This window comes from Phoca vitulina, unplaced genomic scaffold (genome assembly GCF_004348235.1).
Source record: "Phoca vitulina isolate PV1807 unplaced genomic scaffold, GSC_HSeal_1.0 scaffold6, whole genome shotgun sequence".
NCBI lineage: Eukaryota > Metazoa > Chordata > Mammalia > Carnivora > Phocidae > Phoca > Phoca vitulina.
In genome coordinates, this window is record NW_022589709.1 from 69,623,137 (window position 1) to 69,635,326 (window position 12,190).

Consider the following 12,190-nt stretch of genomic DNA (forward strand, 5'->3'; position numbering starts at 1 on the left):
TACAGCTTTTCTATCAATGATGCTAGATTGCAGAACATCCCCAATTCTGGGTTCAATCCTGAAAAATGTAATAGAAATGGTTCTTTCTAAATATGGGGGTTCAGTCTAGTTTTTCTAGGAAAAATGCTGATAAATGTCATTAAGCTTTTGCCAAATGTTTCCACAGAACACTCAGATCACTCCATGTTAAGAGTGTATGTTCTCTCTGTCAAATAAAATCTTAAAAAGGTGGGGGTGCATGGGTGGCTGGGTCAGTTAAGCATCTGCCTTCAGGTCAGGTCATGATTCCGGAGTCCTGGGATCGAGCCCCATGGGGGGGGCCCCCTCCCTGCTCAGCGGGGCGTCTGCTTCTCCCACTCCCTCTGCTGCTCCCCCTGCTTGTGCTCATTCTGTCAAATAAATAAAATCTTTTTAAAAAATTAAAAATTAAAAAAAAAAAAAGAGTAGTGCATGTTAAGCCAGATCCGTAACCAGTCAATTACTGTCTGCACAGAAATCAGCCTGTGATCTAAGGAAAAACTCTATTATCCCTGTGGGGGCTGCATTTTTATACCCTGATACCAAACATTTTAACTCAATGGGACATACTAAAATGATGTATCAAAATGGCCCCATCCAAATATATATTTACCATCTTTTTTAAAAATCAAATAGATGCTAAGAGAGTAGCTCTCATCACCAGGAAAAAGAGAATTCTTACTATGTGAGGTGATGGATGTGAACTACACTTATTTTAGTAATCATTTCACTATATGTACATATATCAAATCATTATGTTGTATAACTTAAACTAATACAATGTTGTATGTCAATTAGATCCCAATAAACTCGGAGAAAAAGTCTGGTAATGTGTGTAGTAGACATCTTTTGCCCTTATTTGTTTAACATACACAGCCCAATTAGAGAGACTTTTTCACTATTTTGCTCACTTCGGTATTACTTGAATTCTTTCCAGCATTACTGAGGTAAAACTGACAAAACTGAAGGATATTTGTAAGTGTAAAACATGATTATCTGATATACATATAGAGTGAAGATTCTATCTAGTTCATTAACAACACATTCATTACCTCACAGTTACCTTTTTTCTGATGAGAATATTTAGGTTCTACTCTCTTAGCAAATTTTAATTATACAATACAGTGTGATCAATCATAGTCACCTTAGACTTTGTTATTTAAAAATTTAAAAAAAGATGTATTACTTTTATAACCACAGAAAGTGATGAAGATTTTTTAACCTATATTTACTGGGTTGCCTTCCAAAGAAGGTAGCAGTTCTATCCTCCAAAAGGAATTTTAGGGCATTAAATGTACTGCATATAAACTACTGGAGGAAGAATTAGAAATTTACTTTGTATGCAGTCAGGAATTAAGAATATATAACTCCCACAATCTAACTTACAACAATAAACAAGATTAGTGATTAGAAAAATATGTATTTTAATAATACCAAGTCAAGAATTTTCGCATGTAAACTACTGGCAGGGATCTACATTAATGAAACTGATGTAATTCATTCAATAATACCATGTACATCCAACATAAATTTATACACATATACAATGAAGGATCTAGAAGAATACTCCTATCAACAGTGTTCGTAAAAATAAAGCGAAAATAACCCAAATACCTATCCACAGGAGAACTGAAGAATAAACTATGTTATATTTATAAAACTGAAAATTATACAGCAATAAAAATGGCAAACTATTGTTACATATGACATTAATGAATCTTACAAACATAATGTTAAGGGAAAAAAGCAGACACAAAAGAATACAGACTGTGTGGTTCCATTCACATTTTTAAAACAGAGTAATATTATCATCTTTAAGAACGCACATTTAGGTGATAAAACTACAGCTGGTTCTCATTCGCACTAGTCGTATGAAGTTCACTGCAAGCACAGAATTAGCAAATACTGAACCACTGCTCCTGGGGCCAAGAGAGGGTTAGGTTCCTATGAGCCCCTGTTCAAAATATTTTCTTCAACTGATCAATACATAACCTTGTTTTATATTTAAAGACACCTTATTTAAAATACACTGTTGATTCACTGACATTGAACTCGGCTAAAAGCACTCATTCCTGAACAAAGCTTACATAACACACGGATCTTCACCATAAGGCACATTTCAGCCTTCTTGAACTTTCAACAGTGCACTTGAGAACTACACTTGGGGGGGGGCATTTCAAATAGCAAAATCACCAATGAAAAGCACAAAAATGAGAAAAATTTGGTACTAAATAGACTGCAAGAAGGACAGCTGTTTACAGTATGAGAGCTGAAACAAGAAGGACAGAGCATCACTTTATTTGAACTGAGCTGGGAACACGTGCATCTGGTATCTCAAATTTTTCACAGCTCTGTCAAAGTCTGAAAATGACCACAAAAGCACCTTGAATATTGATTTTTGATCTTACAAATAATTTTAGTAGGTAGGTTAATGTGCAAATGCAAAATCCATGAATAATAAGGATCAACTGTATAACAAAAGCAAGGAGGTGATTATCATAAAGTGAGGATAATGGTCACTTTTCTAAGGAGGAGAGAAAACAGTGACTGGAAGGGGGCTGGGAATATTCTTTTTCCTGACCTGAGGGGTAGGTATATACACATTTACCTTCTGCTAAATCACTGAATTATATACATTTCTACTTGGTATAGTTTGTTTCAGTAAGTATTTTAAATTGAGTATTATCCTTATAATTTTAAGAAAACACCAAACAGCTAAGATATTTATGTTAAAAAAGCAAGGCTTAAAATGCAGTTCTGTATTTATAATATAAGCCCACTCTGGTAAATTTTTTCAAGTGAGAGACTTTGTGTATATATTCTTATATTAATAATTTTTTTCTGTACAGCTATCTACCTTTTAAGAGTAGGCAGAGATCAAGAAAAGGGGAGATTTTTACTTCCAATTAACCATATTTTAAATGATTTGCATGTACTCTTTTGTTAAAAAGTACTTTAACAACTTTAAAACTGGCCTCTAAAATGTCACATATCTATTAAAATACGTAATTTTTCTATACCCACATATATATTATCTCACACACATATCTATAATTTGGCTTGAAATAATGAAATAGTAGGCAAAAGTTAGCTCTCCATCACTATGGGACAGTTTAAATCCAGTGTGGTACATCGATGCAATGAAACACCACGCAGCCATTAAAAAGAACAGAGCAACACCACATGCACTCATATAGCATCATTTCTATTAACAAGCTAACACATATTAAATGAAAAATGCACATGCAAGAGAGTACTGTTTAACATACCACCATTTGTGTTAAAAGAGAGACAAAATAATACATATATACAGAAAGAATATCTTCAAGAAGATATGTAAGAAACAGAAAACAATACATGCCTATGGGGAGTGAAACTGAGTGACTGGGTATAGAAGGAAACCTTATCTTTCACTGCATACACTTTTATTTCTTTTACACTTTGTACACGTGTGCCGCCCCTCAAAATATATAAGATAATTCAAAAAAAATTATATACTGATATATAGGTGAATATGAGAAAATCAATTATAGGCCATCAATGAAAAGTTACATGTAGTAACTCAGAGGTACTTGGAACCTTAGAGGCAGAAGTTATGCAGAGAGAGATTTATCTAGCCCAACCATTTTCCCAGATCACAAACCGATGCCAGTTCTGTCAGTTATCATTCATCAATCACCTGACTAGCAAATATGAAAAAACAAAACTCAAATGCTATTGAGGATATAAGCAAACAGGTACTCTTATCCAATGTCACCGCAAGTATGAATTAGTACAACATTCCTGCAGGGTTATTTGGCAAGCTGTCCCAAAATTTTAAATATGCATGCCTTTGATCTAGTCATCTCACTCCTACAAACCAAAGTAAAACAAGGTTCTCAACTGAGACAGTAACATTACCCTGGGGGCATTTTGGGTGTCACACAGACCGAAGAGCACTTCCTGGCATTTAACAGCAGTGCTAAAGGTCTTGACATGTGCAGGACTGTCCCGCATAACAAATTATTCTACTCAAAATCACCAAATCCAGTAAGATGTTATTAACATTGTTCGTAACAGCGAAAAAAAGGGAAAACATGCTAGCCATCAAATGGCAGTAAGTATCAGTAATTCACAAAAGATCTACCACTTTTTTTTTTTTTTTTAACAAGGCCTGAGGAAGGGCAGTCACTGAAGTGCTATTCAGAAAAGTTTCTCTGAATGTTAAATGCAGAGAAAGGGTAACTTTTGTTCTGGTAAACACAAAAGCTATTACTTGTCAAACAATAAGGTATCACTTTCATATACAGTAAAACTCTCAAATGTATTTCCACACACTTGGAAGATGGGAAAGGGTAAAAACCGTATCTAGAGAGGCTACAGGGAAAATCTAACCATATGTGAGAAGTCTTTAGTAATTACAACAGAAGTATTCCATTGTCTTACATGAAGTTCCAGGCATGAAGAAACAGGCAAATTAGAAGTTCTTGCCAGTAAGAACACAAAAATTTGAATGAATTACATAAATATTTTTGGGAGTACAGAAACAGATTTCTAAACCTTTTTACTTTCTTAAGACTCAAAATGCTCTCTGGCTACAGATAGAAGAGTGCATTGCATCCATAGTATGCAATGATACTAAAGTGATTTATTTTTTAAAGGCATAAATCCGTAAGAAAAGAGAAAATAGGAGAGAATACAACACAGCCAAAAAAACTGGGGAGCTGAAAAGCAAAAGGATTAATGTCAATATATAATGCTTATAATTTAAAAATCAAGAAGTAACAGTAAAATCACATTATTTAAAAATGAAAAAATACTCAAAAATTCAGCTAAAAGATTTAAAAGTAGACATCCTTAAAGAAGAGAAAATGAGAAATCGAGCAGGAGAATGTTTAACAACTCTGTAAATATAAGTTCATTTGGGTTTTCAAATGATGTACACATATAACTTTTAAGAAAACTAAAACATTCCTATCAAAAGAATCTAAGGTACTTAAAGTTGTTTGCTTCTTTCTGTAACTAAAATGCTTTCCAAGTCTTCTTCAATGAACATCATAGAAGACACTGTCTTGCAGAAGAATGAAACTGAACCATTCTCTTTCACCAAACACAAAAATAAACTCAAAATGGATTAAAAACCTAAATGTGAGGCCTGAAACCATAAAAATCCTAGAAGAGAGCTGAGGCAGTAATTTCTCTGCTATTGGCTGTAGCAGTGTTTTTCTAGATAGGTCTCCTGAGGGAAGGGAAATAACAGCACAAAAAATTCTGAACTACATCAAAATAAAAAGCCTCTGCACAACGAAAGGAAACAATCAATATAAAAGGCAACCTATAGAATGGGAGAAGATACTTGCAAATGACATATCCGATAAAGAGTATCCAACATACATAAAAAACTTATAAAATTCAACACCCCCCCCCAAAACAAATAATCAAATTAAAAGATGGGCAAGAGAAATCAACAGACATTTCTCCAAAGAAGATATCCAGATGGCCAACAGACACATGAAAAGATGCTCAGGGGCGCCTGGGTGGCTCAGTCGTTAAGCGTCTGCCTTCAGCTCAGGTCATGATCCCAGGGTCCGGGGATCGAGCGCCACATCAGGCTCCCTGCTCAGTGGGGAGCCTGCTTCTCCCTCTCCCTCTGCCCCTCCCCCTGCTTGTGCTCACTCTCTCTGTCAAATAAATAAAATCTTAAAAAAAAAAAAAAGAAAAGAAAAGATGCTCACCATCATTTATTATCAGGGAAATACAAATCAAAATTACAGTGAGGCACACCTATCAGAATGGCTTAAATCAACAACACAAGAAACAACAGGTGCTGGAAGGATGTGGTAAAAGAGGAAGCCTCTTGCACTGTTGGTGGAAACGTAAACTGGGGGCGGTCACTGTGGAAGAGAGTATGGAGGTTCCTCACAAAGTTAAAAATATAACTACACCTCTGCCCCCCAAAAATAAAACTACCCTACAATCCAGCAATTGCACCACTGGATATTTACCCAAAGAATACAAAAACATTAAATCAAAGGAATACATGCACTTCGACATTTATAGCAGTATTATTTACAATAGCCAAATTATAGAAACAGTCCAAGTGTCCACCGACTGATGAATATATAAAGATGTGTTGTGTGTACACACAAGACACAGACAATGGAGTATTATTCAGCTATAAGAATGAAATCTTGCCATTTGCAATGACATGGATAGAACTAGAAATAGAGAGCATTGTGCTGAGCAAAGTAAGTCAGAGGAAGACAAATACCATATGACTTCACTCATATGTGGAACTGAAGAAACAAAACAAATGAGCAAAGGAAAAAAAAAAAGAGAGAGAGAGAAAGGGGCAAACCAAGAGAAAGACTCATAACTATAGAGAACAAACTGATGGTTACCAGATGGGAGGTGGGTGGGGGATGGGTGAAGCAGGTGATGGGGATTAAGGACACTTGTCATGATGAGCACTGCATGACGTATGGAAGTGTTAAATCACCATACTGTATACTGGAAACTAATCTTATACCGTATGTTAACTAACTGGAATTTAGATAAAACCTTAAAAAAAAAAAAAAAAGACACTGTGTTAGTTGTCTAAACCAACTACTTAATCTCTTTCCATTCTAATTGATCGTGATTTTTATCATTGGCCAACTGGCATATGGAACCATGACTGATTTAATTCAATCATGGTAATGGTTTCCTCAAGAGGGATTGGCTTACAAATGGGTAAGTGACAATTCTGGCTAAGACACATGAGGGCACAAGTCCTGAGTGAGAGTGGCGCATGTCAGGAGTCAGGTGGGCATGGAGGATGAGGGTTAAGGCAGGGATATTTTCTGGGAAGGTTATCTCATGATTTTAAAAAATGTCGTAAGAAAGGTACTGTTCTTTTCTGCCTTTGGACACTCTTTTTAGAGGCCGTGAAGTCTGTGGTTGCTGCAGACATCCTGGTGTCACACCATGAAGAAAAAAGCCTAAGAACAAAAGCCAACATACTAGGATACTAGAGGAAAAATATGAAAAGAAGTTGTGTGCCTGAGTTTCTGAATAAATTAAACCTAAAACCTCCTTACCTCTAGATTTCTTGAAAAGAAAGAAAATAAATGTTCACATTTCCCAAGTTATTCATATTTTACTTGTAGCCAAACACTTCTTGAAATGCATGTATTACTTTCATAATCAAGAAGAAAAAAAAAAATCAAGTTCCACCCTGTATCATTGAGTGCAACAGCTAAAACACACTACACCACAGTTCAAAAATCTTGTAACTGATGAATACTACTTGAAAATGCCTAAGTGCATTTCAAGTATTCCAAACATTTAGTTTAAGTAACTCTTCTGTTGCAACTTGCCAAACCTCTCTTTTAATCAGGGGCAAAGGAAAGTACCTTAGCTCTTGTCCTGTCTGTGCCCTCAAGCAAGGCTCTATGACTTAAAATTTTCATCTTCTGACCTAAATTTTAATATTAAAATACTTAGAGGGAATTCTTCATAAAGGTCTGTATTATCCTCAGATCTCTGTCAAATTTTTAAAAGTTCTTCTTGCCAGACTGATTTTACCTTTAAAAACATAAAATTCTATTTATATGCTACATAATACTATTTTATATTTTTTAACTTAAATACTTAATATAAAAAGTAATATGATAAGCATATACCATCTCTCTGCAAACTATAGTCATCAGGCCAAATGTGATCCAGTAACTTGTTTTTGATAGCCTGTGAGCTAAGAATGGTTTTTATGTTTTTAAAAGGTTATTAAGAGTGAAAAAGAAGTTGGGGCGTCTGAGTGGCTCAGTCGTTAAGCGTCTGCCTTCGGCTCAGGTCAGGATCCCAGGGTCCTGGGATCGAGCCCCGCATCGGGCTCCCTGCTCGGCGGGAAGTCTGCTTCTCCCTCTCCCACTCCCCCTGCTTGTGTTCCCTCTCTCCCTCTGTCTCTCTCTGTCAAATAAATAAATAAAAATCTTTAAAAAAAAAAAAAAAAGTGAAAAAGAAGAGAGGCACCTGGGTGGCTCAGTCAGTTAAGCGTCTGCTTTTGGCTCAGGTCATGATCTCAGGGTCCTGGGACTGAGCCCAGCATCGGGCACCCTGCTCAGCGGGGAGTCTGCTTCTCCCTTTCCCTCTGCCCCTACCCCCACATGTGCTCTCTCTCTCTCCAAATAAATAAAATCTTTAAAAAAAAAAAAAAGGGAAAAAGAAGAGCACCTGGCTGGCTCAGGTGGAAGAGCATGTGACTCTTGATCTCAGGGTCCTGAGTTAGACCCCCATATTGGCTGTAGAGATTACTTAAAAATTTTTATTTTCTTTTATTTTTTTAAAGATTTTATTTATTTATTTGACAGAGAGAGACACTGCGAGAGAGGGAACACAAACGGGGGGTGGGAGAGGGAGAATTCTGCAGGCACCCCGCTGAGCAGGGAGCCCGATGCAGGGCTCGATCCCAGGACCCTGGGATCATGACCTGAGCTGAAGGCAGATGCTTAATGACTGAGCCACTCAGGTACCCCTACTTAAAAATTTTTAAAAATTAAAAAAAAAAACATAAAAAAGAAGAGGGAGAGGGAGGAGCAGGTGAAGGAGGCGGTGGAAGAGAAGAAAACTCAAGAGACAGTATATAGTCCACAAAAACCTAAAATATTTACTATCTGGTCCTTTACAGAAAAAGTCTGCTGACCTCTGATATATGCTATTAAAATATTTATATATAGGGGTGCCTGGGTGGCTCAGTTGGTTAACCATGCAACTCTTGGTTTCAGCTCAGGTACGATCTCATGGTCATGGGATCGTCATGGGATCGAGCCCCAACTTGGGATCCCTACTCGGTGAGGAGTCTGCTTCAGATTCTCTCTCCCTCTCTGCCCTTCTCCATGCGCATGCACGCTCCCTCTCATAAAATCTTTAAAACATTTATATATTATAACATATGCTTTATGTTATATATAGTTCTCACTGTATATTAGATATATTATATATTTTAAATATGTATATAGTTTAATTTACACATATTTTTTATGTAAGCATCTGGGATCTAAAAGCCCAACATTAATAAATATCCTCTAATTTGGTTTTAAAATATACAGTATAAAAACACTAATATGGGGGCACCTGGGTAGCTCAGTCGGTTGGGCGTCTGCCTTTGGCTCGGGTTGTGATCCCGGGATCCTGGGACTGAGCCCCACATCAGGTTCCCTGCTCCGCGGGGCTCCGCGGAAGCCTGCTTCTCCTTCTCCCACTCCCCCTGCTTATGTTCCCTCTCTCCCTGTGTCTCTCTCTCTCTGTGTCAAATAAATAAATAAATAAATAAATCTTAAAAAAAAAAAAAACCTAATATGGGGTGCCGGGTGGCTCAGTCAGTTAGGCACCTGCCTTCTGCTTAGGTCATGATCCCAGGGTCCTGGGATCGAGCCCTGAATCGGGCCCCCTGCTCAGTGGGGAGTCTGCTTCTCCCTTTCCCTCTGTTACTCCTCTCCACTAGTGCTCACTCGCTATCTTGCTTGCTCGCTATCTCTCTCTCTCAAATAAATGAATAAAATCTTTAAAAAAAAATACTAATATTGGGGTGCCTGGGTGGCTCAGTCAGTTAAGCATCTGCCTTTGGCTCAGGTCATAATCTCAGGGTCCTGGGATCAAGCCCTGTGACCAGCTCTCTGCTCAGCGGGGAGTCCGCTTCTCCCTCTCCCTCTGCCCCCACTTGGCACGCTCTCTCTCTCTCTCTCAAATAAAATCTTTTAAAAAAACAACAACGCTAATTTTCATCCTAAACGTGAATGTGATGTTAAAAAGTCTGACTTAAGAAGTAATATATGTTCATTTGGAAAGCAAAGAAAATAGCTCCTCAGAAAGAAAGAAATGAAAAACCAACTTGAATTCTGCCAACCCAGAAATATAAATTTAACGGACTTTCATTCCAAGTTTATGTATAATCATCTTGTATCCCACTTTTTTTTAACCTAAAAGTCAATCCTGAGAATTTTCTCGTATTATTATTTAAAAACATGTTTTCAATAGCAGCAAAATGCCACTGAGAATTTAGATTGATGCTTTTTTACTATTACAAGGGGTGCTATACTTAACATCCTTACAGCTCTTATTTGCAGACAACCGTAATTCCCTTATGATAAATTCTTAGAAGTAGATTACTCGATAAAAGAATAAACTGAAGGATTCCAGAATTAGGTCCTCATACTGCAAAAGAGCTTCATTAAAACCCATCTACCATCTTTTCATACATATATGGTTCATCCATGATCCTTTCACAATCTAAGGACAATAAAAGAATACTGAAAATATCCATGTTACCTTTGCCTTTGTGGGATATGAAATACCTCAAAGAAGAGTTACCCTTTATGTTTGCTAAATCTATTTACAATGCTGTCTAGGCATATATATTTCTGTAGTTCTTTCAATGAAAACATACTACACTGCCCAATTATCCATTACTAGGGTGTGTTTCTAGTACTTCAAGACTGTCTAATAGCACCCTATTAAAACAAACAACAAAATACCATCAAAACTGATGGCAATGTCTCCTTCTTGAAGTTACCTCACCTGCATTGGCTTTGTTTGCTCCTTCCCCAAATGCCTGGACATGCCCCTTTCCACAAACCAAATGCCATATTTCAGATTTATAAATATTTGTACATGAAAATTGGTTATGAGATGCTCTAGAATGACCCCACTTATGAGAAAGACAGAGATGCATGTGAGCATGAGTTCTGGGCTAAAACTTAAACATCTACATATAGTCTCCAGAGACCCTCAAGATACAACACACAGCCTCCTACCTAACAAAGATTACCTTGTTTTTGTAACTAGAACTTTCTGCAAATTCAAATTTACAATTCCACTTTACTTCAGTATTGCTTCACCAGAGCTTGTAATGGGTCTAAATGCCCAACTTATTTGGCAAGGAGATATTAATTTTATATATTTCAACATCAAAAGACAAAAATCAACATTTACCCTGCCTCCACAAGAATACTCTACACATGTGTAGTGCTCCTCTCCCTATTTTACTCCTCAAGAAGTCACTTTAAAGCTAGTCTCCCAGTTTACAAAAAAATATGTATATACAATGATCAGACTGGTGAAAGAAACTGGCTCAAGAGTGAACAGAATGCAGCCAACAGAGCTCTCAAATCTGGACACTTTAACAACCCACCATTCTTTAAATGTCAGGGTGAAAAAGGATTAAGGGGCATCATACTAATAAGAAACAGAGTGAAGTCTTGCTCTTTAAGATTTCCTTCACCATCTTTAACACATAATAGGGCTGAAAATGGGGGCGGCCCTCAGTCGGTTGAACGTCTAACTCTTGACTTCAGCTCAGGTCATGATTTCAGGGTCGTGGGATCGAGCCCTGCGTGGGGCGGTGCACTGGGCACGGAGTCTGCTTGAGATTCTCTCTCTCTCCCTCTGCCCCTCCCCCCAACTCATGCTCACTTGCTCTCTAAAAAAATAATAAAAAAATAAAAATAAATAGGGCTGAAATGTTTTCTCCAAAAAAAGTCTGATGGGGCGCCTGGGTGGCTCAGTCGTTAAGCGTCTGCCTTCGGCTCAGGTCATGATCCCAGGGTCCTGGGATCGAGCCCCCCATCAGGCTCCCTGCTCTGTGGGAAGCCTGTTTCTCCCACTCCCCCTTGTGTTCCCTCTCTCGCTGTCAAATAAATAAATAAAATCTTTAACCAAAAAAAAAAGTCTGAGGAATAGGGATCCCAGATGTTAACAGTCAACTGTGTGTATTTTTATCTTGGTTCTGCCACTTACTAACTGTATGATCTTGGCTGGTTTACTCTTAAGTTTTAAACTTTCATTTTCTCATCTGTATACATGGAATTTCACATGCACTTTATACAGTTATTTAAGATTAAATGAGATCATGTATGAAAACACTCTAGCACAAGTAACACTCAGTATTTATTAAATGAATGAGTGGAAAGAGGATATGCTCTGTTTAAGGAGCAAATTAAAGACAGTTATCTGTAACAAATCTCTATTTGCATGTTTATCTAAAAGTGTTTGCCACTGTATACAGAATATAATGATATATGTGTCTTATCCTAAATAAATTCTTCCTTTGAATTCTGCCTTCATCCCAGATTATTTTCACTTATTGACTATAAACACCTGGTAAACCATGTAATAACCCCCCCCCCCCCCACAAAAATCAAATATTTGCTTAGAACAA

The 12,190-nt window shown here is 37.2% G+C and overlaps 1 protein-coding gene across 2 annotated transcripts in view; it reads right to left on the reverse strand.

Annotated features, from left to right (window-relative positions):
* The window catches only part of RBM27 (RNA binding motif protein 27), a 71,025-nt gene that overhangs the window by 4,391 nt on the left and 54,444 nt on the right, over positions 1-12,190 (reverse strand). The gene's annotated exons all lie outside the window — the stretch shown is intronic.